Below are 26,654 nucleotides of genomic sequence, written 5' to 3'. Positions count from 1 at the left end.
CCCGCCTCTGGCTGGGAGGGGGACAAGCCTGCAACCTTAGTCTCAGTCCAGGAAAGAAGCTCCCTGAGCTGCTGCTGGAACCTGGCCGAGAGCGTCAGCTGCTGGAGCCCGAACTCCTGCCCGCCTGCCGCGCTCTGGAGGAGCGGCTGCGTTTGAAAGGGCCCCAGCCTGCACTGCACACCCACTGGTGCCAAAGCGCCCCCGGGTGCCTCACGCATCACCCTTGCAGTCAGGGGGCTAGAATCAGAAACTTGCCGGGCAGCCGCTGCAGAGTGTGAGCCCCCGTTCCGAGCACTCCGCCCTGAGGAGCAGCCCATAACGGCTTGGGCAAAGTTACGAATAACCTCCATTCCCGAGGTCTCCGTAATTCTCCTATATTATCTAGACCAGGGGCTGTCAACAGGCGAACCACGGGCCAAATCCGGATTGCCAGACGCTTTTGAACAGACCCCAGAAACTTTTTATTTACATATTATCGTTATTATTATTTTTGTAAATGATTTTCTCTGCAGTCTGGCCCCTGACTGTACATTGATGAAGAATTTGGACCTTGACAAAAAATAATTGACTACCCCTCATCTAGACCATCCCTGAGCGGTGACTGTCGATCCTGCTAAGAACCTACAATGACAGAGATTCCACAACCTCCCTAGGTAATTTGTTCCAGTGCTTAACTATGCTGGCAGGAAGTTTTTCCTAACGTCCAACCTAAACCTCCCTTGCTGCAATTTCAGCCCATTGCTTCTTGTCCTGTCCTCAGAGATTCACAAGAACAATTTTTCTCCCTCCTCCTTGTAACAACCTTTTATGTACTTGAAAACTGTTCTCATGTCCCCTCTCAGTCTTCTCTTCTCCAGACTAAACGAACCCAGTTCTTTCAACCTTTCCTCGTAGATCATGATTTCTAGACCAGCGGTTCTCAACAGGGGGTTCGTGGCCCACTGGGGGTCCATGAACCCTTTCAGGGGGGCCGCAGGGCCCCGTGGCTAAAATCCAAAGCCCGAACCCCAGCACCTCCCGCAGAGCTGAAGCCGGGAGCAGCAGGGCTGAATTCTGGAGCCCCGAGCCCCGGGTGCTCCCCAAGGGACAGAAGCCCTGCGCCCATGGGCAGAGTTGGGGGAACATAGGGGTGTTACACCCCCCCCCAAACTACAGTGCAAGAGCAGGGCAGTCCTGGGGTAGTTCCACACCCCCCCTCCACCACCTCCTCTCTCCACCCCCTGGCTAGGTCGGAGGTGGGAAGTCAGAGTCCGGCAGCGTGGGACAGCTGCTGCTCTGACTGGTGCCATGGAGCAGGCAGCCGCAGCGTTGCCTCATCTCCTGCTGCTGCAGGGGGTTGAAGCTGCTCCCCTTTGCTCATGCAGCTGGTAAGAGCTGCCTGGGCGGGGGGACCCGGCTGCTTTGTGGCTGGCAGAGCCCTCAGGGTACAGGGACCGCAGGGGAGCCCTGAGAGCACACAGACCCTAGCTACCTCCTCCCTGCACCCTGAGCTACCCTCTGCCCAGACACAGCCCCTAGCTACCCCCGTCACTGCACCCTGAGCTACCCTCTGCCCAGATACAGCCCCTAGCTACCCCCCTCCCTGCACCCTGAGCTACCCCCCTGCACACCCCTATGCACAGCCCCTAGGAGTCTCCCTGCACCCTGAGCTACCCTCTGCCCAGACACAGCCCCTAGCTACCCCTCTCCCTGCACCCTGAGCTACCCTCTGCCCAGACACAGCCCCTAGCTACCTCCTCCCTGCACCTCAAACTTTTTGAGCGCCCCCCCACCTTTGAGTTATAATTTTTGGTGGTAGGCCCCCCAAGTCCAGACAGGCGGGTGGCCTGCTGAGGTGAGTCAGGGGGTGGAAGTAGCATACCCTCCCCAGACCCCGACGTCGGAGCTGGCTTGAGCCTCACTGGCCCCTGCTCACCCAAAACAGAAACTCCCCAGTGCAGCCACAGCCTCAGGGCAGGGACGATGCCCCGGGACTCCGGGGACACAGTCCGGGCCTCTCACCTCCAGGGCACTGGGGTTCTCTTCTGCCCAGGGCAGGAGTGAGCAAACGTCTGTATGACGTGATGACCATTCAGAAACCGGTGAGGAATGAGCTGGTTTGAGGGGAGTTGATCTCGGTCCAGTTGCAGGTCAGTGAACCTCTCCCTGTCTCCATGTCCCTATCTTTAAACAATTACAGGCCCCACAGGAAGGGGTTGGTTTCATGTTTAACCACATGGCTAAGCAATGAGAACCCCAAATCCCCCTGCGCTTTGGGAGCCAGGTTTCCTGTTTGAATTCTGTGTTTCTGATGACTTCAGGCCTGGGCACTGTGATTATTTACCAGTTTCTCGGGCCTGAGGGGGTCACGTCACTCACAGCTGTGATGGCCGAGAGGTTAAGGCGTTGGACTCGAAATCCAATCGGGTTTCCCTGCGCAGGTTCAAATCCCGCTCACAGCGAGGCCTGTGTTTTAGCCACACTTGCTCACCAGGGCAATACATCTCCACCGACCCTGGGACGCTCTCCATACACTCCCCACCCCAAGGAAACCCTGTTCTGCTCCTTTCATGGGGATGCCTGGGATGGTGCCTCATGCTGTGTCCCTGCGCTCTCAGCTCCCGAGGCCTCTGCCCCTCACCCAGTGCCCCCCGGCTCAGCCCCACCCCTGGGTGCTGCTCCTCTCCAGCGCGTGGAAGGAGCTGAGCACGGGCAGCCCGTATCAGAGGCCAGGGGAGGCTGAGCCTCCCCCAAAAGGCCGTCCATGCGGGGGGGAAATGCTGGGGATGTGGGGCGGGTCTCCACTCCGGAGGCCCGTGGGCCCGTGGTCATCTTTCGAGGGCCAGAAGCGAAGCTCCAGAGAAGTGGGGGCCCCGCCTGCACCCCGCTCCCCTCTGCCTCTTAGCCCGATGCCCTGCTCTTGCTCTGCCTCTTCCCATCCCCCCTCCGCCTCTTCCCCCAAAACCTGCGCCCCACCCCCCCTCGGCCTTTTCCCCCGCAGCCCTGTCTTCTCGTGCCTCTTCCTGTCCTGCTCCACCTCCTTCCCCAAGGACCCCACGGCCCCCCGCTCACCGAAGACAGAGAAAAGGGACGGGTGCCTGGCCCCATGGCCCCCCGGTAGCCCCCCTTCAGGGAAAGGGGCAGAGAGAAGCAAGCAGGGGGTGAGTGGAGTCTTGGGGGAAGAGGCGGAGAAGAGCGAGGGGCAGGTAGGGGGACCTCGGGGGCCAGAGGAGTGAACAGTGGGTGGGCGGGGCCTCGGGGGAAGAGGATGACCAGGGGCGGGGCCTCTGTGGCAGGGCCATGCTCTAGGCGCCGGTGGCCCCCCAACTTCTCGGGGTCATCGGAAACCCAGGATGAAGGTGACACAGGGCCTGGTTCTTCTTTGGGCTAAGATTCCATCACACCTCTCCCTTCCTGGCAGTGTGAAGGGGCTGGACAGGGCATAAAGCCCTCCAGACACGGCCGGAGACAGGGAAAGGGCCGTCAATGCGGAAGAGAATCGGGCCCAGAGTTAGACAAGGGGTGCAGAGAATATTCTGGATTCTGGTCATTGCACTTCACCCTTGCTAGAAATGCTTCCTGTATTTTCTCCATTTCACTCCCTGACTCTCGATCTCTGCCCCTTTCCCCGTTTCGTCCTCAGAATTAGCACGTTCAGCCAGTTAATCGCAGCAATCCCGCCATAACACAGCAGCCTGAAATCTCAGCTCTCCCCGCCCCTCGCACGAGACCTGCTGCCAGCTGAACTGGAGAAAGAATGGGGAACGACTCTGGCGGAGGGTGTGAAGCAGACACCCGGAAAAGGTGAGTTTTCACAGGGATTTCCTCAAATTAGGAGAAACTTGGGGTCCCAGTTAGTGCCGAGAAAACCCTTCAGGAATCAAACAAACCAGAGGCCCAGCCCTCCCCGATCTGGGCTCCAAGTGGGAGTGAGCAGGGGGCTGCTGTGACATGCACAGACTGCTGGGCACGCACGGACTGTGGCTGGGGAGGGGGCTGCCAGACCTCCCTCGGGTGACCAGACAGCAAGTGTGAAAAATCGGGACGGGGGTGGGAGGTAATAGGAGACTATATAAGAAAAAGACCCAAAAATCGGGACTGTCCCTCTAAAATCGGGACCTCTGGCCACCCTAGACCTCCCCCACAGACTGCCACGGAGGGAGGAGTGGGCAGTTGCACAGACCTGCAGTGACCACACGGATTGTGAGGTTTGTTCCCCTCCTGTCTCCAGTGGAGCTGAGGTTTCTCCCTGAGCCTGCTGAGCCCTGTGGCCCTTCCCAGCCACGCCCGTGGGAGCAGAAAACACCGAGAGACCAGGCCAGGGAGGTCATATGGTTTATTGGACCCACTTCTGTTGGGGAGAGAGACCAGGGCCTGAGGACGAGCTCTGCGGAGCTCGAAGGCTGGTCTCTCCCCAGCAGAAGTTGGAGAATGAAAGAGATCCCCTCCCCGCCTTGTCTCTCTAATCTCCTGGCACCGACCTTGCAAACAGAGAACTCTGAGGCAGTTCAGTGCTTCCGACCGAGCACCCGGAGCCTGTATGTAACACGGACGTTGCATTCATTCAAACAGTGCCTAGCGCAGCTGGGGGACGGGCTTCAAGCTGCTGCCAGCCACAGCCCCTTCTGTGCCCCAAACCGGGGGCGATTGCGCCTACCGGCCAGACCCCTCCCTTCCAGAACGGAGGTGCCCTTTGGTCTCTCAGCCCGGCGCTCTCACACAACCACAGCAGCTCCAGTCACCAGGTCCCCTCTTGGCGCAGTGGGAGCGGGCAGCAGGACAGAGCAGGCAGGCCACCGAGGGGGAACTGTACTCCAGGAAGCCGTGACTCTGTCAAGGATTTAGGTGTCATACCGGGCGAGCCGCTCAACATCCGCTCCCGGTGCGATGCTGTGGGGAACAGGGCCAAAGCCATCGGTGATGACGGGGGGATTTTCTTGGTTTTTCAATGGTTTGCATGCCGCGTGTGGGACTCAGTTTCCCTGGGTGCTGTTTGTTTAACGAGGTGGCACTGGTGGGAGAGGTCGTTTGTTGTTACAGAGGACCAGCGGTGATCTCGCCTGTCAGTTGGGCCCTCAGGCAAAGGCCTGGAGAATGGATACCCCAGCGACTGGTGAGCGGGAGGCCCAGCTTGGAAGTCACAGCCAGGTCGGGCCAGTAGTAGGACAATGGGCTGAGCAGAGAAGACCCGGTGACTGCTTCCAGCCTGGGGGAAAGAAAAGAGGGAGGAGAGGAGAGGCTGAGATAGAGGAGACCCAGGCAGCCTGTTCACCTGGGACAGAAGACAAAGGACACAGGCTTGTGGGAAGGTGATATCTGATGCTTAGCTGGAAAGAGGGGGCTTCTGGACTGGGGAGAGAAAACAGCCAGAGCCCACACGGGTGCAGGAGAGACCTAGATGGACTGTGCTGAGGGAGGTTAGGCCTGAGGCCCTGAGAGTTTCCTGTGCTGTGTTCAGATGCTCAATAAACCCCTCTCTTTTACGCTGGCTGAGAGTCACGGCAGTCTCGGGATCGGGGTTGCGTTCTTCCCTCTGGGAGTAGAGGCCCCAGGGGTCCAGAGTGAGGGGACTCCCTGAGGGGGCCCACGGCAGACAGGCATGCTCAAGGCTCAGAGAAGAGGGGTTCCAGGAGGCGGAAGGGCCTACGGCTTAACCCTCGAGAGAGTGGATCTCCGAGAAGGGCTGTCACACTGAAGGGGGTTCCTCCCAAGGACTGTACGAGGCTGAGAGAGAGCACAAGTCCTGTGAGTCCGTGATGCCATCCATGAATAAAGAGAGGATGGAAAGGGAGGTGATTCAGCAGTGGTGAGACTGACACTGGAATACCGCATCCCGTTCTGGTGTCCACATTTCAAAAATAATGTTAAAAAAACTGGAGAGGGTGCAGAAAAGAGCCACATTGAGGGATGGAGAAGACTTATAAGGAGGGATTGAAAAACTCAGTCTGTTTAGTTTTTAAAAAGATGGAGAGGTGAGCTGATGGCAGCCTGCAAGTGCCTTCGCTGAGAGAAAACACCAAGTATTTAAAGGGCTCTTTAGTCTTGCAAAGAAAGGCAAAACAAGAACAAATGTCTGGAAGTAGAAATCAGAAAAATTCTCCTTAGAACAAGGCAGAGATTTGTAAGAGGGAGGGCGACTCATCACTGGAACAAACTGCCAAGAGAAGTGATGGATTCTCCATCTCTTGATGTCTTCCAGTGAAGACTAGATGCCTTTCGGGAAGGTGCTTTCATCAAAAAGCAGCTCTTGTGATACACAGGAGGGCTGGGAGATGCAGGGCGTCATATTAGATGCTCCAATGGTCCCTTCTGGCCTTAAGTCGACTAATTTATGAAAAACTGGTATTTTATTTATAGCCGGCTCCATCCCCCGACTCACCAGTCATTGAATGCGGAGATCCGGGGGCAACAACTCCAAGGTCCACAGAGGCTGGGCAGGGGCAGGACATCAGCTGGGAGGGGAGGGATGGGGGGGCAGTGACATCACAAAGGCCTTTTGCAGGACCTCAGCCCATTGGGCAAAGGTGGTGGGGAGGGGGTGACCTCACAGAGAGACCCCGACTTCAGCGGGGCAGGGCCGAGGTGCAGGGCCAGGGCAGTCGCTGAGACCCCCCCGGCTTTGCAGCCGCACGTCTCCTTCGCCAGGTCTCCCCTCGAGGACGGGGAGAGAATTAGGATTCACGTCGTAGCATGAGGAGGAGCCTCTGTGGAGTTCTCTCCTTTCCGACCAGTGATTGTGCCAGAAAACGAACTTCCCTTGGACAAGGTCGGAGGCTGCGAGAGGTTTGGAACCTGTTGGGTCTGATGCACCTGCTGCAGGCAGAATTCTCGGCACAGAAAACACTGGCTTAAGGGGGCAGAATTTGATTTCCTACCGAGCACTTTGATGCTTGGAAACATTGGGGACCTTGGGGTTTATCCTTTTTGGTTTCCCTTTTCCTCTTTCCTCCCTCCTTTCTCCTCTTCTCTTGCTTCTTTTTTCCCTGTTTCCCTCTCTCTACCAAGGAGGGGTGTGTGTGTGGAGGGTGGGCAAGGGGGGGGGTTGCTCTCATCGCGGGAGGTCCTCACAAAGAGGTGGCTCTGGATCTGAGAGCGATCCGCTCTGATGGTGACCTGGGCCGTCCTGTGGGACCTCTGGTGAGACCTCTCAGCCGCCCACCCCTCAGCGTCTCAGTGCTGGTTGGCCAAGCGGGGGGCTATCGACAGCGAGGAGACTCAGGTCCTTTTGGTCTCTTTTCAAATCTGGCAAATAAGTCACAATTAATCCAATGTATGGGATTAATCTTGCTGCTTCAGGGGCGGAAGGAGGCAGGGTCTTGGGGGAAGGGGTGGAGTGGGGCGGGCCTGGGGCAGAGGGGGGTTTGCCCCGGGCCCGCACCCCCCTCGGGACGGCCTTGGCAGCAGTATTGGTCCCACCCCGCGGCAGGGCCGGGCTGGAACCAGGTACGGCCGGGGCAGGGCAGGGCAGGGCAGGGGGTGGGGGAAAGCTGGGCCGGCGGGAGCCAGGGGAGGTACCTCTCTCCAAGCCAGACCTCGTAACCTGAGATCCAGAGAGGGCTGGGGCTCAGGGCACACCCCTCCCATCGGCCTTTCCTGTTGGTTAGCGTCGGTGTGGAGATGCCTCGCACGCTGGGTTTTGTGGGTCCTACTTTCAGGCACCTCCTTCTTCCTGTAAGCGGGGGAATAGTCCCGCTCTTGTGGGGAAATTTCCTGGCTTCTGCACGACCCCGGTGAAGTGGACTAGCGAAAGGATCTGAGTCCTCGCTCCCACTGCCTTTACCCAGTGGGCTCCCTGCCCTCGAGGACTCCCCTTCCACTCTCCTGTCTGGCAGAGTCCTCGTAACCCCAACAAGGCTGGGCCCAGGAGTCCTGGGGGGCTCGACCCCCAACCCTGCGGTGGTCACCTAGGACAGGGGCTAGGGTGTCCCCACTCTGGGGTACTCTCTGCACTGGGCGCTTCCCTGACCCACTGACCAGTACATACAATTTAAAGCAAATGCAAGTTATTTAATCAACAATTAATTTAAAAAAGAATAAGGAAAAATGGGAAAGGTGAAAGGAAACACATCACCCCGCTCTGTGGCAGGGAACATCACAAACAGCGTCTCTGGAACGTCAGGGCAGTTCACAGTCTGCTCCTTGTAAGTCCCAGGCCCCTTCTCTGGCCCTGGCCGTGCTGCGGGGATGCTGCGGGTTGGACACTCGCTCTGGTGGTGGCCACACGCTCTCAGGCGCTAAGTGGCAGGACCCTTCTGCCCAGTGTCGCCCCCGCCCAGTAGGGTTACGATCCAAGCCTGGCCTGCAGAGCCTCTGGGCTGAGGCGTCTCCCTGTGCAGGGCCCGCTTCCCAGGGTCCCCCTTGCTCTCCCCAGCTGCTCACCGCACCCAGCTCCGGACGGCTCCCGCCCCAGCCCCACCACTCGGTCTCTGCATGGTTCCTGCTCTGCCTCCCGCTCCCTGGGCTGCTTCTCTGGCCCCTCGGGCTCTGGTTGCTCCCAGGACAGGTCTGCTCTCTCTGGGCTGCTTTACTGGTCCCTCTGGATCGGCACAGCTCCGCTCCCCAGCTCAGCTCGGGCCCCTGCTTTCTCCTTAGCTCGGCCCCACTCTGTCTGTCTGACCCCGGCAAATCCAGCTCACACGGAGGACGGGACCCCCCTGGCCTCTTGACTCCCTCATTAGCCTGCCCGCCCTGTCATTCAGGCTGACCTGGAGCGTTGGCCTCTCCCCATTGTTCCTGGGGACTATCAGTCTCAGGGTCCTGGTTTCCCATCGACCCTTCCCCCTTTTAGGACTGGGAGCTAGCCAACCAAAACACCCCCACTGACTGTTAGTAAGGGGGCAACAGTCCCCTTTCATTTAGGCCGTAGCTGTGGGGGGGTTGAGGATCGGCAGCATCTCAGTGTCAGATTTAGGTAGCTAAAGTGAAAGTAGCAGCCAAGCCCACCTCAATATTTTTGTGGAGCTAGCCCCTGGTGCCTAACCTGTTTTGGACAACCCACTAGGCCCTCATCTGTGTTGTCAGGTGCCCGATCCCAGACCTACATTATTTTAAACAGATGCTTTTGAAAAACATACCAAAAGTCTAACGGGCTCTAAAAATCAGCTGAATACATTCCAGGCCTACAAGCACTAAAATACCTTCCTCAAACCAGTGTATGGGGCTTTGAACGGTATCACGACATGGCAGGGGCTGACAGTCAGTGCTAACTGTGAGAAGACCCATTTTTCATGATTCTTGCTAAAGCCAGTCAGCAAATGTCGTCTAGGAGTAAGTGCTGTAATTATGGGGAAGAAAAATCTGCATTTTTCACACGTAACAGAAGTGGAATAACTGCATTCAAAAATAAAACGATGAAAAACTTGAAAGGCCACAAGCCCTCTCAGTCCTACTACTTGTTCAGCCAGTCGCTCAGACAAACAGGTTTGTTGACATTTGCAGGAGCTCATGTTGCCCACTTCTCGTTTACAGTGTCACCTAAAAGGGAGACCAGGCATTCACAGGGCACTGTTGTAGCTGGCATCGCAGCATATTGACAGCCCAGATGTGCTGAAGAATCATACGTCCCTTCGCGTTTCAACCACCATTCCAGAGGTCATGCGTCCGTGTTGATGACAGATTGAGATGTCACCAGCGGAAGGTTGATTTTCTTGTTCGGTGGTTTGGATCTTGTCGTTTCCACATTGGCGTGTTGCTCTTTTCAGACTTCTGAAAGCATGCGCCACACCTCATCCCGCTCAAATTTTGGAGTCCAATTTCAGACTCTTAACTCTTGGGTCAAGTCCTATGGCTATCTTTAGAAATCTCACATTGGTCCTTCTTGGCCTTTTGTCAGATCTGCAGTGAAAGTGTTCTTAAAACGAACACCACGTGTTGGGTCATCATCCGAGATGGCTAGGAGATGAAATCTGTGGCAGAGTGCAGGAAAAACAGAGCAGGAGACAGACAATTCTCCCCCAAGGAGCTGAGTCACCAATTTAATTCACACATTACTTTTTTTTAACGAGTATCATCAGCATGGAAGCATGTCCTCTGGAATGGTGGCAAAGGCATGCAGGGGCATACGAATGTTTAGCATCCCTGGCACATAACTACCATGCAATGCTGGCTACAAAAGTGCCATGCGAACGCCTCTTCTCAACGTCCGGTGGCCTTGTAGGCGCTAAACGTTTACACTGTTTTCCTTTTGAGTGCAGTTCTGGAACAAAACAAAAAATCTACATTTGTAAGTTGCCAGGAGCTCCTGCTCCCTCCATGGCCCCGCCCCTGCCCCCCTTCTTTCCCTCAAGGCCCTGCCCCCCAGCCAAGCTGGAAGCCGGAGCAGGGCTGGGGAGCCACAGACCCCCCGTGTGCCCAGGCTGGGCGGGCCTGAGAACAGCCCCCAGCCCATATCCCCATCCTCCATCCCCCGGCCCAGGGCAGGTGGAGGGTCTGAAGCTCCCCACAGCTGTCTGCACGGCTCTTCCCCCGACCTGGTTCCAGACGGGGCTGGGGCCTCAGAGCCACAGCTGGGTTATGGTAAGAGGCCCCCCGGGCAGCTGGTGACTCAGGAGGGTGCTCGAACCATGGGGCTATGCTGATGTGAGGCATTCTCTGTCTCTCCAGTTAAAGCTGCGCTGGAGACACAGGCCTGGACGCTGGTCAGTGCTGTAACCCCCCGGCAAGCGGGTCCTACTCATGTTTATGTTCCCTCTCTCAGGCTCTGGCCCAGATCACTCTTTGAAGGAGAGGGAGAGAGCACAAGAAAACACACGCATGAGACTGACGCTATCGGAGGGTGGTTAGCGTACCCATCCACAAGGTGGGAGACCAGAGTCCAGTCCCCCTGCTCCAATTCAGCTTTAATTATTGATCCAGAGGGCAACAGCTTCACTAGGACAGACTGACGGGGCCTCACAGCACAGTATCCCATAGCTTAGTGCTCAGAGCACGCTCCTGAAAAGAGCGGATCCCTGTCCAAATCCCTTCTCACCCTCAGGCAGAGGGGGGCTGTCACCTGGGTCGCTCACGTCCCAGGTGAGTGCTCTAACCAGGGGGCTACAAAGGTGGGAGGGACATGTCGTTTCCCCTGGCTTCTTGCAAACCCAGCAGATGCGGGTATCTCCAAAGAGGGTTCCTGGCTGTGGCTGGCACCTCCCATTGTCAGCATAGGCAGGTCCATGCGTAGCGTGCTGGCTTTTGTGAGTCACATTCCAGGGTTGTGTTTACGCTTCACTTTTATCAGTACAACTTTTGTGTCGGTCAAGAGTTTGAAAAAAACACACCCTGGGCCAACGAAAGTTTTACTGACGAAAAGCGCCTAAATCTTTCTGAACCTAGCCCTAAGTCTAGGAGCAAAGAGGACCAGGGAATTGTAGACTCACGTTTTAGTGGGTTTCTCTCACCAACTGAACGTCAGATTGTGATGGGCGGGGGCTGTTTGTTAAAGGGGGCCACGCTCATAGATCCAGTGTGAAGGTCGCACACTTCCTCACACAGAGGTAGTGGGTATCGAAGGCCGGGAAAGGCTGAGCCTCCCCAAACAGCCTTGCATGGCCCCACTGACGCTCCACCCCCAGGCCTCTTCCTGCTTCCTGGTGCTGTGCTGTGGGGGGCTCTTCCCCCCATGGCCAGGGCCCCAGGCTGGGGCTAGTGGGGGCCGGCCTGTGCTCTGGTGCTGGTGGGGGGGCATGCTGCCTGCCCTCCCACCCGGCACTCCGGGGCTGAGGGGGTGCTCTGGGGCTAAGGGGAGGTGCCCACCTGGTGCTCCGGGGCTGGAGGAGGGGGACCATGTTGCCTGCCCAACTGCCCGTGCTCTGGGACTGGGGTAGGGGGGCCACGCCACCCACCCCACTGCCTGGTGCTCCGGGGCTGCGGGAGCAGGGCTGCGCCACCCGCCTGGCTCTCCGGGGCTGGGGGCACTCAGGCAGCCCGGGGGTGGGGGGAGGTGGTGGTGGCCGTGCAGGGTGGGGCTCTGGGCTCTGGTGGGAGGGGAAGAGCCTGAGGCAGAAGGGATGGGCCAGGCCAGGGGCTAGCGTCCCCAAGCCCAGGTACCACCCGCCCCCCATGCCGTCACACACGTGTCTGGACTCCCTGTGGGATCAAATAATTGCAACCGTGGGGTCTCAGGATCCCTGGCAGGGCTGAGCAAATATCAGCCCGCAGGCAGGGTAGAACAAGCAGTCTGTAGCCTCCGAGCCTCCTGCCCGTGGCCGACAGTAACAGTTCGGGTTCCTGACCTTCTGGGCTGGGCAGAACAAATAGTCAGTTCATCGCCCCCGGGGGGGCAAAACAAACAAACAAACAAACAGTCTGTGGCCCCTGAGCATCCTGGCTGGAGGAGGCAACCACCGTTGGGGTTCTGGCCCTCTGGGCCGGGCAGAACAAACAGTAGCCAAACCTAGCGGGAAGTGGGGGAGTGGCAGGGTCAGCCGGGCCCATCCAGCTCCACCGGGTGCCGACCCAGGGCCCGATGAAGCCAGGGAATTGCACGTTAAGGGATGAACCATCAGCTCCTACTACGTTCCCTGGGTCTCTTCCTACCCCAGGGCGCTTCTCATACACCTCTCGGCTCGCCGCAGCTCAGCATCCCTGTCAACCTCTGCGCTTGCCTGGCCGCTCACAGTGCAGTCCGGGTCTCAGGTTCCCACTGCTTGGGGAGCCTCCGGCCTCTCTGCAGGAGCTTGCAACACACGTCCTTCCTCCTCCTCAGCCGGCCCAGGCTGGGCTGGGCCGCCTCCTTTTATCTGTCGCTTCCACTGGGAGCGGGTGCAGCAAGGCTGAGGGGACGTGGCCTTCTGAGGCCTGCAGCGACTGGTCTGTCCCTGGTGGCCTAACGAGGGGTCGTACACCCCTTCACACAGATCCTGAAAATACCAGGAACTAAAATTGAAACTTCTCCTTATGGAGGAAGCCATCCAAGAGGCGGCTGACCTGGTCCCAAGTCTCCTTGGCCATGCGTGCCAGCGCCCCAGCCTTCTCCCTCCAGAGGGTGAACGTAGGAAAAAGACTCCAAAAAGAGATCCACGAGCCCTCCCGTGAGCCCCCAACCAGCCAGAGGTGATGCCCAGCGTATGCAGTCACTTGGGCACGCCTACGCCCGGTACCCGCAGATTGCAGACACACCTAGGAAGCCTAAGGACCCGACAGGCATAGGCACCGAAGCCGTGTTACCGGCTCTCAGAGACAGGAGCACAGACCAGACCGCCTCTGGGAATCTCACTTTAGAATTGTTTAAACGTTGCGGAGCTGAGGGGCCACAGAGATGTGGTGACCTTGATCCTAATTCAACCCTGACATTGCACCAGCACTGGAGATGTTGGGTGGGTCACTGACATGTAAAATCACTGGGGCCGGGGGCTGATTTGCTCTTTGGGAGATCCTCCGAGAGCCCTCACCTATGGGCAGCACGTGACCTGCCCGTTGCAGGACCCTAGCCCTGGGCCTCTCCCATTCTGCCCAAGTCCCCGCCCCCCTCCCTGCCGGTGCCCCCCCACCATAGCCACTGGCCCCCCAGTCCCAGGACACCCCAGCCACCCCCTGCCCCGGAGCACCACCCTGAGTCCTGGCCATAGGCCGGTGCTTGTACCGGCCCCAGCTGCCCCCAGTCCCAGCCACATGCTGGCTGCCCCTGCCCAAGTCCCAGCGGAAAAGAGGGAACTGGAAGCAGGCAGGTGGGGGCTGGGGGCAGAGCATGGGCTGGGCTGGGCAGGCTGGGCTGTTTGGGGAGGCTGAGCCTCCCCTGGCCTGTGATACCTGCTGCCCATGCCCTCACCCAAGACAGGTGTGGCTGGGAGATGGCGCTGCTTTCTCCTACAGCAATAAGGGGCCATTCCTACCACGCTCAGAGGCATTGCGTGCACTCACTTGCTCTCCTTAATACCTCCTTTCTTATTTATTTATTTATATTACAGTAACTCCGAAATGGCCCAACCAAGATGCGGGCCCCATTGTGCTGTGCCCTGGACACACCAATAGTGAGGAACCATCCTTGCCCTGGAGAGTTTACAGATTTAAAATTTTTATTAAGATGATGTTTTTTAAAAAAGTGAACGGTACAGAATTTAAGCACAGAAGTTTCAGGTTATCAGGGAATAACGTACAGATTATCAAGGGCTGCGAAGTTCGGTTTAAGATCGGGTGGCTAAGGAATACATAATCTGCAATATCCCCGACTGGGGGTAAAAGGTTAACGGGTCAAAGGACAGACATTGAGATATGAGGGCATGTTGTTCATATAATGGCTATGTTCAGGTGTGGAGTATAGTGAGTGAATACGATGATGAGGATGGATTGACCCTCATTTGATGAGATTTAACGTTCAGTGAGTTTATGGTTCCAGTTCATATGGTCCAACGGACAAAGTCTCTCGGTCCCTCTCTCATAGTTGATGCACCATGTCGCTCCAGCTCATGTCTCTTGGCACTGTCGGTGGCCGGTGATGTGTTCAGTGTAGATGTCCTATTGCAATCTAAATTACACCAGACATCTCCACAGTTGCAGCCATGGTGTGAGTGTGGTATGGACCGGCTGCTGGCCCAGTGACATCTGACCCTGCTCGGAGCCAGGCAGGCGAGACCTGTGGGGGAAATCCCTTCCCTTCTGGTGCTTGTTACCTCCTCCCCACTGCCCTGTGTCGCTGTCACCGCGTCCCACTCACTCACCATCTGGTTGGTTATTTCTCCTGTTCCCCAGACCCAGCTACGATGATGGGGAAGGTTCCCTCGTTCTCTCCCGGCTCCACAGTGAGCTCCGCTCTGCCCGGCTACGTCGCTCTCTGCCTCGCTCTACAGGTTCACAGTCTGGTGTCAGGTAGGAGCTCTGGGCTCCTCGCTGGGTTTGCTGATGTTCTCTTGCTGGTCATCACCATCCACCTCGCTTCCCTGCCTTGTCTCGTAAACCACGTCTGCTTTTTGCAGGGCCAGCCCTAGACCAAATGGTGCCCTCGGCGAGGAGCGTTTCTTTATTGCCCCCCCCTTCCATTTGTTAAATTTTTGAATACTTTTCTTTTATTGTATTTGTAGCCCATTTCATGGCTTTGATGCACGATTTGCATGCATGATTTATCCCTGTCATATAAGACAATAAATGGGCATGCTAGGATCTGTACATCTGTATCTATTCATGCCTATATAAGCAAAAAAAAAAAAAGTTTCCTCAAAGAAAATTTTTAATTGTAGGAATAACTGGAATGTACTAACATCTATACTTGAAACATTTCACTTCAAACATTCTGTTTTCCCTTTTGTCACTAACAGACACAGGACCCCAAGCCTGGCACCCCCCGAGCCTGGCGCCCACCAATCCTGGCACTCCAGGTGGTTGGCTGGGTCGCCTGCCCCTAAATCCAGCCCTGGTCTTTTGCTCTTTACACAACGACCATAAACCGCAGAGCACAGCTGGGTCCTAGTGATGGTGTTTATCTATACACAATCTAGTCAGGCCTAGTTATACACACGCTGCTGCTCTGACTGGAGGCTTCTAAGACATAGAACATGGTGAGCGCCGTTACTGGGCTCACAAACTATTTAAAGGGACACTACACAATTCCGCTACACTACACCGATGGACCATGTAAGTCACAGATCAGACTCTTCAGCCACAAACAAATCATGACTTCCCAACTCCCCAGTTATGAAATTAAAACCCACAAGTCATTCACACTGCACTAGGCACAGCCGTCTAGGGGTGAGAGTGAGGCCTTCTTCATTCTGTGCCCTCAGTGAAAGTCTTATCGTATCCCATGGCACCCCCGGGGCTGCCCCCACAGCTACACAGACATTTTGGTTCCCTCCTGCTGTGGTTTCCATTCTGCTAATTTAAGCAGCTCTCTTTGTCGCTCTGGATGCTGAGTCTCTGCCCAGAGACCCCCCCCTTTCTGTTCAGTTCCACAATGGCTGGTTCTCTGCCCCCTGCACTTTTCTATCTGCCTCCTTCTCCCTCTTCATTATCTGACTTCTGACTTTACCTGAACAGTGGCAATGATCTCTTTTCACATCCTGCTGGCCCTTACACCATCCTTACAGCAGTCAGGGAGGGCACTGCACTGGAGCAGCATGAAAAGTCCTTGGTGTGTCAGAGAACCAGCCCCCCATCCCCATTACCCATTATACCCAAGGTGCTTGTGAGAAGTGTTCAGCCCTGTTCAGCGATGATAGGGACAGTGTATAACATTCACCTGTGAACTCTGGGTGACAGATATGGCAACCACATGCCGTATTTGGGGACTATCAAATTAACATCATGAATATTCTGTCTATTCTGCACCCTCTCCCTAGATAGTATCTGTGATGGGTTCGGTCACAGAGACCCCCTGGAGACTGTCACCTGATGCTCTGGGGTACCACAGAGAACAACCCTCCTGCCAGAACGGGTGCCCCTCCACTCTTGTCTTGCTGAGCCAGACGCTCCAATTGAGCTCCAGCCCAGACTCAGAGGTTGGGCCACGCCCCTCTGCAGTTCGCAGAAACTGAGATTCACTCAGCCGTGGGGCTTCTCAGTTAACAGGGACTTTCCCAGCGCCCAGTGTTCAGCCTTTCTGGGAGCCTGAACCCCAAATAAATCCGTTTTACTCTGTATAAAGCTTATACAGGGTAAACTCATAAAATGTTCACCCTCTATATCACTGAAAGAGAGACGTGCACAACTGTTTTTCCCCCAGGTAACAATTACTTGCACTGGGTTTATTAATAAACAAAAGCGATTTTATTAAGTATAAAAAGTAGGATTTAAGTGGTTTTAAGTAATAACAGACAGAACAAAGTAAATCATAAAGCAAGATAAACCAAAACACGCATGGCTCAGCTTAATACACTAAGAAATCAGTTACAGATGATAACTTCTCACCCTCGATGTTATTTCAAGTAAAATGCTTCCCAGGTCAGTTGCCTTTTCTGACCTGGGTCCAGCCTGTTCTCTCCCACCCCTGTAGTCACAGTTCTTTTGTTTCCAGATACTTTCAGGTATCTCCTTGGGGTGGGGAGGCCATCTCTTAAGCCAGATGAAGACCCTCATTGTTTACTTCCCCCGCCTTATATAGAATTTCCCTAAGGCGGGGAAACCCTTGTTTGGAATCCCACCCCCACTCTGGAAAAGTACCAGCTTCAAGATGGATTTCAGTATCAGGTGACATGGTCACATGTCTGTGTAAGACCCCAGTCTCCATTCCTCCCAGGTTGCCTGACCCATACACAGGAAGGCTTTAAGGTAAACCAGGCCATTTACAGCCAATTGTCCTGTCAATGGCAGTCACCAAGTTCCCGATGCCCCATTGACGGCCCTCACCTGGTCTGACTACACCAGTAATACAAGTTCATACCTCATATTTCTATAAGAACGATAGATGCATACAAATAGGAAAATCAAATGCAGCACATTATAACTTTGTCAGTGATATGTTACAAGAGACCTTTTGCATAAAGCACATTCCAGCTATGTCATTTTCAGATTCATAAGCCTATTTTCATAAAGCATACGGAGTGGAACTTCACAGTATCGATCCGTTCTATATGTATCTTTGTGGGCTCCAGATTGTAATCTACTCTGTGGGGGAGGATTACCCCATCTCCTGCAGGATATACAAATGATGGGGCGTAATTTCTTGTGGGACAGATAACAGCTCCAGAGAAGTACCAGCCCAGGCAGTGAAACTAGTTCAGAGCAGGTTCCAGAAACCAAAGAGAATGAAGATTTTTGGTATGAAAAGCTGATTTAAGCTAACCAGAAGCCTGGGATCTTGGGCTACAAACTGAGAGAAACCCTTAGAGAAAGGTTTGACAGAGAGTCTGTCCCCATGTGCCAGATGAGAATGCTTTGCGATAAGTGTAAGATGTTTGATTGGTTTGTGGTAACTTTTCTCTCTCGGGCTTTTGTCCATAAATGTTCCCTGCTTTGGAAAACCTGTTTGGTTACTGGTAACCGCTTGCACACACTGTTCATAGCCCTGGGATGGAAAGCAAAGCATAGGTGGTGGACTTTGGTCAGACCTGGTGGGAAAACCTGCAAGCCTTAAACCCCAGTGGAGAGAGAGGGCCATGGGTCCCTGCCCAGAGAGAGGTGACAGCTGGAGGCCTGAGACCTAAGGGACAATCCTTAAGCAGACCCCAGAGGGAGTCAAAGATGCAGGTACCCCAAGCATGTGACTCTCTGCACTTATAGACATGCCTAGGGCACTGCATGGAGACGGGGTGTTCACTTCTAATGCAGGACGCTCTTTTATTTTGTCTTACTGCTGAATTAATGCCACCTTCAGCCCCCTGTCAATTTAATTTCTATTTTCATTGCATTTTTCTCAGCACAGTTCACAGTAACTGGACCTGCCCATCCAATCACCGCTTCCTTAGGTGGGGAGGCCATCCTGCCCTGCCACCTTTCCCCCAGGATGGATGCTCAGAGCATGGAGGTGAGATGGTTCAGGTCCCCGTACTCTGCAGTTGTGCATCTGTACCACGATGGGCAGGATCAGTGTGGGGAGCAGATGCCAGAATATCAAGGAAGGACTGAGCTCTGAAAAGACCACATCACCGATGGGAGTGTTTCCCTGAGAATACGCGATATCCGACCCTCCGACGATGGACAGTACAAGTGTTTTTTTCAGTCTAGAGTGGCTTATGAAGACGCTTTATTGGAACTACAGGTGGCAGGTCAGTAACTTGTTGTGATACTTTGATGTCTTCAATAGGGTCATAAGTGGATCAAAGATTCATTGTGAGATGACACCTGATTTATCTCATTACAGTGGGGCAGTAGCTATGCTCTGGTGAAGGTTTATTCTAGTTGACTGTTTTTTCTAAGGGCTCTAAAATCCACGCAAATACTCAGATTGTCTCGAAGAGTGTTGTGACCCTTTGGAGTCTGGGGTAGCATTCATGGGTTACATTTACGGGGTTAATAAAATACACAAACACGCCTAAAAAGTTGGGTGATATGAATATGTTGTGTTTATTACAACTCTCTTGTGCACCCCTGGGGCCAAACAATAGCTGATCCTCCTCACACTAATGGCTGGCCTCAGGTCTGGCACTCACAGGGTAACCGTGGTTGATATACAGGGTCCTGTAGCCCACCGCCTGCCACTGGGGCTTGGCTGCCCATGGGTGCACCCACTAATTTTTCTCCATGGGTGCTCCAGCCCCGCAGCACCCACGGAGTCGGCGCCTACGCCCCTGTCCTCTCCCTCTCTCCACCCTCCTCCCTCTGGAACACCCAGCCCTTCCTCTGCCTGAGGCAGGTGTTAAAGGGGCTTCTCTAAGCCCAAGGGGATTACAAATATGTTTCTAAAATTACCTTTGCAAGTGAAAGTGGTGGAAGAGTTTAGCCTCCCTGCCCATCAGTTCAACTGTGCACAGCTCCTTCCAGTGGTTCTTATTCAACCCTTCAGACCTGCCGCGAAGTGTCTGTGGCGAGAGGCACGGTCTGTGTTCATCAACGGGAAAGCCAGTCCCTTGTCCCTGCTCAGGAGCTGGCAGAATTATGGGGCCGCTCACCCAGCCTCACTGGAGAATGTGAAGCAGGTGCACATATGCTAGACCAGCAATACGTGAGAGGCAGGGTTACCTGGTGGATAGAGCCGTCGACTGAGCGTCAAGGGACAGGGTTCCAGTCTTTCCTTTGCTACTGAGCTGTGCAAGAATTTGGGCAAGTCTCTGTGCCTCTGTTTCCTCGCTCACCCTTTCTCCATCATGCCTGTTGAGACTGTAAACTCTTCAGCGCAGACTGTCTCCTAGGATGTGTGCATGACGCCCAGCCCGCTGGGGACCCAGTCTCAGCTGGGACCTCTAATTGCTTCTGTAAGACAAACAATCATAGCCCACAGCTCTGGCACACTCGTACGTGTGTTTTTAGTCATTTCCATGTGCCTCTGGAGACATGTGGGGCCAGTGTGAATGGCACGGGAGGAGGCTCTTGTCAGCAGGGTTTGGTCACTGAGGCACTCCCCTGGGCAGTTGCCCGGCTCCCGCCCGGCCAAGGCATGGGGAGGCTGGGACTTTGCAGCTGGCCAGTGAGTTCCTGACTCACCTTCCTCAGGGTGGGCTATTGCTTAAGGGCTGCAGGTCGGAGAGGGATTTTTCAGAGTGGCCACCAGAGTGGCTGCACACACTTAGGCCACCAAAAAAATTATTGTGAGAACCCCTGCTAGCCTGTGCTTTTCTGGTGAAGACTCCCGAGTGGAAATGGCACCAGACACCCATCCCTTCTTTGTCTCTCCTGGGCGGTTGTTTTCCCTTTCTCGGATGGTCTGTATGCAATTTCCAAGCAACCTAAGGGCCTCTCTGCCCACAGACTGACCCCGCAATAAAGAAATCCATTTGAATTCACAAGACACTTGCTTCAAATTAAGATAATTTTATTTCAGTTCAGCTCATCAGTAATAAAAAATCCCCAGTGTGACCTTATCAAGTGTTTGCGACAGCCCCCATCTCTCCCCCGACCCAGCCCTGCCCCTTCCACCCGAGGCCTCATCCCCTCTGTGCTCAATGGAGCCCGGCTCACATTGTGGGCTTGGCCCCTGCCCTGTGCCCCCAGCCCCCTTCCATTGTGGCCACTGGTCCCTGCCCCAGGTTAGCCCCCTCCTCCCCCCGACCCCGAGAACCAGGAGGCCCGGCAGTGCAGCTCCAGGCTTTCCAAGCTGGAGTGCCAATGTAATGGCAAAAACAGCAACCAGCAAATTTTCCTACCCCTGGTGCTCCGGGGCCGGGAGGGCTGGAGTAGGAAAATTTGCTGGCTGTTGTTTTTGCCATTACACTGGGCAGTGTGGCCACAGCCCTCCTGGCCCCAAAGCACCAGGCTGTCGACCAGTACATTGGGAGGGCCCAAGGGACCAGCCCTCCCGGCCACGGAGCACCACGCGGCCCTGGAGTGTGGGGAGGCCAGACAGCGTGGCCGCAGCCCTCCTGGCCCCAAAGCACTGGGCTGTTGGGCAGCAAGGCCCCTGCCTTCCCGGCCCCGGTGTGCCAGGACTCCGAAGCCGGGCAGAGCAGCCCCAGCCCCCCTGGCCCCAGAGCATCAGCAGGCTGGCAGCCCCGGAAGAGCCGGACACCTGCAGAGTGAGAAGCCGGACGGGGAGAAGGGGCGGAGTGTGGATGGGCCACATCCTGGCTGTTTGGGAAGGCTCAGCTTTCCCTGCCGCCCATGGTTTGTGTTTCTGTTTTGGTGAGTGTATTTCCTGGCTCTGAGAGGTATCAGTTTTCTGCTACCCATTTCAGCATTCTGGAAGGATACAAGGCCCTGCCAAGGCAACCTGAATTCCCCTATAATAAAGTTTTTTATTAGTGAATTATTTAAGGCTTGTTTACACATACACATACACTGGTTTCAATGAACTAGTGAAGAGTTTTTCAAACTGGGTCCGTGGACCCCCAGGTACTCCAGGGGGTGCACGGACCCCACTGATCAACTCCTTCCCTTCCTCCCTCAACACCGCCTCCTCCCTCCCAGTGCTTCCTGTGTGCTGGGGAACAGCTGTTCAGTGGTGTGCAGCAGGGCCTGGGAGGGAGAGGAAGGAGTAGAGACGGGGTGTGCTCAGGGGAGGGGATAGAAAGAGGTGGGGAAGAGGAGGGGCAGGGGTGGAGCAGGGGCAGGAAGAGGTGGGGCGAGGATGGGGTCTTGGGGGAAGGGGTGGAGTGAGAGCAGGGCCTGGTGCTGAGCGGGTTGGGCTAGGGGGTTTGCTGAAAATTTGAAATCAAAATGGGGGTCCTTAGGTTGCTAAAATTTGAGAACTGCTGAACTAGGGCAAACATCCAGGTGGACCCTCTGAAACGAGTTTGGAAATGGCTTATATTGATTTAGTTTAAGTCTTGATTTAAGGGATTTGCACTTGATTAACTAAACCAGGTTAACTAAACTGGAGAAAGTTTGTGCATAGAACAGCACTGACATTAACATTAATTCTACTCTATATCAAATAGGAATCTGGCCAAATTAGGTGACCAGCTGCACTCGTGGACTCACATTCAATTATTAGTTTGATAGGAAATGGCTTTTGATAACAGTGTAATAAAGCTTTTGGCTCATTACTGGGTTATCACAAATTTATTTATTTCTTCTGTAGGTTTGGGCTCCGATCCTGATATCTCTGTAGAGGGACATCAGGATGGAGAGATCCAGGTGGTGTGTCGATCATCTGGATGGTACCCAGAGCCTGAGGCTCAGTGGAGAGATCTCCAGGGGAAGCTCTTACCATCAGCCTCTGAAAAAATATCCCAAGAGGCCGGTGTCCTGTTTCAAACAGAGATTGCCATTGTTCTAACAGAAGAGTCCAACCATAAAGTGTCCTGCTGTGTCAGGAACCCCCGACTCGACCAGGAGAGAGAGTCAGCGATTTCCATAGCAGGTCAGTGCCCGGCCGTGCCGCACATGGCTGGACTGAGATGCCACAGACATGGGCAGAAAGTATTTATCATTGTGTCTCCTATTTATTGGCCTGGACCTTCAACATGTTGAGCACTTCTTGGAAACATCTGAATAAGCTTAGTTCTCTTTGGATATGTCTACACGGCAATTCAAAACCCATGGCTGGCCCATGCCAGCTGACTCAGGCTTGTGGAGCTTGGGCTAAGGGGCTGTTAAATTGCAGTGTAGACTTTTGGGCCTGGGCTAGAGACTGAGCTCTAGGGCCCTGCAAGGTGGAAGTTGTGCCTGCTGCCTTAGGGAGCAGCCCCTCTCTGTTTTGGGTTCTTGGGTGTTAAGATTCTGGATTCTAAAAAACAAAACATTGTGTTACGCTGCAAGCTTCAGGCAAGAGTATTTCGGTTTGTATCTGACTTCTCTCTGTGCTGGAACATCGCAGTTCTCAAGGGGGTGATGAAGAGAATTCTTATTTAAAAACAAAAAGTCTCCAGAACCGAGCCTGGCAGCTACAGCCTAACTTCAGTACCAGACAAATTGGTTGATACTATGGTAAAGAACAGAAGTACCAGACACATAGGTGAACATGATTTGTTGGGGGAAAAGTCAACGTGGCATTTGTAGAGGGAAATCATGCTGCATTAATCTATTAGAATTTTTTGAAGGGGGTCAACAAACATGTGGAGAAGGGTGATCCAGTACGTGCAGGGTACCTTGACTTTCAGAAAGCCTTTGGCAAGGCCCCTCACCAAAGGCTCTTAAGCAAAGTAAGCTGCTATGGGATAAGAGGGAAGGTGCTTTCATGGATCAGTACCTGCTTAAAAGACAGGACACAAAGAGTAGGAATAGATGGTCAGTTTTCAGAAAGAAGAGAGGTAAATCGTGATGTCCTTCAGGAATCTGTACTGGGACCAGTGTTGCTCAACATACTAATAAAAGGTCTGAAAAAGAGGTAAACAATGAGATGGTAAAACTTGCAGATGATACAAAATTACTCAAGATAGTTAAGTCCAAAACAGACTGTGAAGAATTATGAAGGGATCTCAAAAAACTGGGGAACAAAGTGGCAGATGAAATTCGATGTGGATAAATGCAAAGTGATGCACATTGGAAAACATAATCCCAACTAGACATATAAAATGATCAGGCCTTACTTACCTGTTTCTACTCAAGAAAGAGATCTTGGACTCATTGTGGATAGTTCTCTGAAAACATCCACTCAATGTGCAGTGGTATTAATAAAAGCTAACAGAATGTTAGGAACTATTAGAAAGGGGGTAGATCATAAGACAGTAAATATCATAATAAATTTATATAAACCCATGGTACGCTCATATCTTGAATACCGTAGGCAGTTCTGGTTGCCCCATCTCAGAAAAGCTATATTAGAAATGGAAAGGTGCAGAGAATGGCAACAAAAATGTTTAAGGGCCTGGAACAGCTTCACTCTGAGGAGAAATTAAAATGACTGGGACTTTTCAGCTTGGGAAAGAGACGGCTAAGGGGGGATAGGGCAGAGGTCTATAAAATTGTGACGGGTGTGGAGAAAGTGAACAAGGAAGTGTTACTTACCCCTTCACATAATACAAGAACCAAGGAATGAAATTAATAGGCAGCAGGTTTAAAGCAACCAAAAAGAAATATTTCTTCACACAACGCACAGTCAACCTGTGGAGCTCATTGCCATCTAGTGAAGGCCAAAAGTATAACTGGTTTCAGAAAAGAAGCAGGTGTGTTCATGGAGGACGGGTCCACCAATGGCTACTAGCCAAGATGGGCAGGGATGTGGCCCCTTGCTCTGGGTGTCCTTAAACCTCTGACTGCCAGAAGCTGGGTGTGGGTGACAGGGGATGGATCACTTGATTATTGCCCTGTTCTGTTCATTCCCTCTGCAGCATCTGGCTTTGGCCACTGTCAGAAGACAGGATACTGGGCTCCACGGAACATTTGTTTGACCCAGTCTGGCTGTTCTAATATTCTTATGTACGTATTTGTTCCCAAGTCAATAACACTTTCTCTTGCAGAGCTGTTTTTCCCAAGAGTCGATGCCTGGACTGTGGTTCTGGGGGTGATCCTGGCTCTCCTGGTGGTTCTCATTGCCCTGGCCAGTTACTGCTTCTGGAGGCAACACAGAGAGAAAGGTAAAGTGACAAGAGGGGAGAAAATAAATAAATGAATTAATTTATAATGTATCAGAACCCCGCAGAAGGGGAAATTTATTTTATGTGCTTTGGCGTATGAAAAACCATAGGGAGCCCCAGGATAGAAATGACGGTGGTGTGCGTGCAAGTCACCGTATGCTAGAAGACGGTGCTCTGGAGATGACATCACTGCAGCACCCATGTGGACTAGCCCTGACTTACCTCAGGGGCTGCTTTGGCACCAGAGCAGCCCAGGAGCCGGCGGATGCCAGGAATGTTAAAAGTCACAGTGACGTTGCACGCTGTATGATTTTATGAAAATATGCTAATGAGTATGAATATAATGTAACTGGAATATGCTTCATGCAAAAGGTCTCTTGTAAGGTATCATTCCAAAGCTTATAATCTACTGAGTGTGGTCATCCTATTTGTATAAATGTATCACTCTTGTATCTGAAACTAGAAACAGGAAATATAACTCTGAGGGCCGATTGTAATTATGCAAAGTGTGGGCCATTAATGGTGGTTTGGAATCTTGATGGCTCCCATCAACCAGGACAGTTGACGGTGGATGGCTCTGTTTGCAGGCAGGCCTTCCTGTGAGCCAAGCTGGGAGCAATGAAGGCTTGGGGGGGTCTCACAGTGACAGGTGACCATGTCACCTGGTACCGGACTCCATCTTAAACTTGGTGCTTTTCCATTTAGAAGTGGGGGTGGGGACCCAGAGAGACAAAAGATTCCCACCTTATGCCAACGCCATATAAGGGGGTGGAACAGAACACAGGGGGCGGCCATCATGAGAAATCCCCTCGCTACCACCTGGGCTGGAACAAGGGCTGAACCAGGGGAAAGGATTGTGCCCAGACTGGGAAGGGACCAGTCTGTGAAATAAACTTATTGAAACATCTCGGAGGGTGAGATTTTATCTGTATTCAGTTTTATTACTGTACTAGGCTTAGATTTGCATGTTTTATTTTATTTTGCTTGGTAATTCACTTTTTTCTGTCTGTTATTACTTGGAACCACTTAAATCCTACTTTCTATATTTAATAAAATCACTTTTTACTTATTAATTAACCCAGAGTATGTATTAATACCTGCGGGGGGGGGGGGTGGCTAACAGCTGTGCATATCTCTCTATCAGTGCTATAGAGGGCAAACAATTTCTGAGTTTACCCTGTGTAAGCTTTATACAGGGTAAAACGGATTTATTTGGGGTTTGGACCCCATTGGGAGTTGGGCATCTGAGTGTTAAAGAGAGGAACGCTTCTTAAGTTGCTTTCAGATAAGCCTGCAGCTTTGGGGCATGTGGCTCAGACCCTGGGTCTGTGTTGGAGCAGACTGGCGTGTCTGTCTCCACAAGACAGGGTGCTGGAGTCCCAAGCTGGCAGGGTAAGCAGGGGCAGACGTAGTCTTGGCACATCAGTTGGCAGCCCCCAGGGGGTTTCTGTGATTCAACCCGTCACGGTCACCTTAGCTCTTCCCTGCACCGATGCTGCAGGTTCCGAGCACAGAATCTCACGGTGAAAATTTAGATCATGGAGCAAAATTATGTGGCTTTTTTTCAACTAGAAGGTTGCATACTTCATTGCTTATGTAGGCTGAGCCCCTCACCCCGCACTCTGGTCAGAACCCTGTAGATTTTGTCGAAAATCAGATTCCTGAAATTCCTCTCTAGTGGCTACATGCAGCTGGTTTGCAAACTTAGGCATCACTGTCCAATTTACGAAGTCATAACTGGACACCAATGCCTGCTGGCATAAATTCCCATTTGCAGGGAGGAGCAAGTGTAAATCTTCCTGCCCATTTAATCCATCCTGTTGGAGAATTTGTCCTTCAGAATGGACTTAAACCTGCCCTGCTGGGCTCTATCATTCACAGCAGTCATGACGAGGGAGTTTATGCCAAGTGAGAGAAGAAGCCCTTTCTGTGCACTTTCATAGAATCATAGAACTGGAAGGGACCTCGAGAGGTCATTAAGTCCAGTCTCCTGCACTCATGGCAGGACCAGCACCATCTAGAACATCCCTGACAGGTGTTTGTCTAACGTGCTCTTAAAAATCTCCAGTGATGGAGACTCCACAACCTCCCTAGGCAATTTATTCCCATGCTTAACCACCCTGGCAGGTAGGAAGTTTTTCCTAATGTCCAACGTAAACCTTCCTGGCTGCAATTTAAGTCCATTGATTCTTGTCCTATCATCAGAGGTTAAGG

General features: G+C 53.4%; 1 non-coding gene and 2 pseudogenes across 1 annotated transcript; 2 read left to right on the top strand and 1 right to left on the bottom strand.

The window, feature by feature from the left end:
* LOC141996210 (butyrophilin subfamily 1 member A1-like) overlaps nucleotides 1–26,654 on the bottom strand; it is a 660,168-nt pseudogene that overhangs the window by 490,624 nt on the left and 142,890 nt on the right.
* TRNAS-CGA (transfer RNA serine (anticodon CGA)) lies at nucleotides 2,360–2,441 on the top strand. Its single transcript has one exon. It is a non-coding gene; the product is annotated as a tRNA-Ser (tRNA).
* Nucleotides 3,759–26,654, top strand: part of LOC141996212 (butyrophilin subfamily 1 member A1-like) — a 29,623-nt pseudogene continuing 6,727 nt past the window's right edge.

This window comes from Natator depressus, chromosome 11, assembly GCF_965152275.1.
Source record: "Natator depressus isolate rNatDep1 chromosome 11, rNatDep2.hap1, whole genome shotgun sequence".
Taxonomy (NCBI): domain Eukaryota; kingdom Metazoa; phylum Chordata; order Testudines; family Cheloniidae; genus Natator; species Natator depressus.
This window is presented reverse-complemented; position numbering and strand designations above follow the sequence as displayed.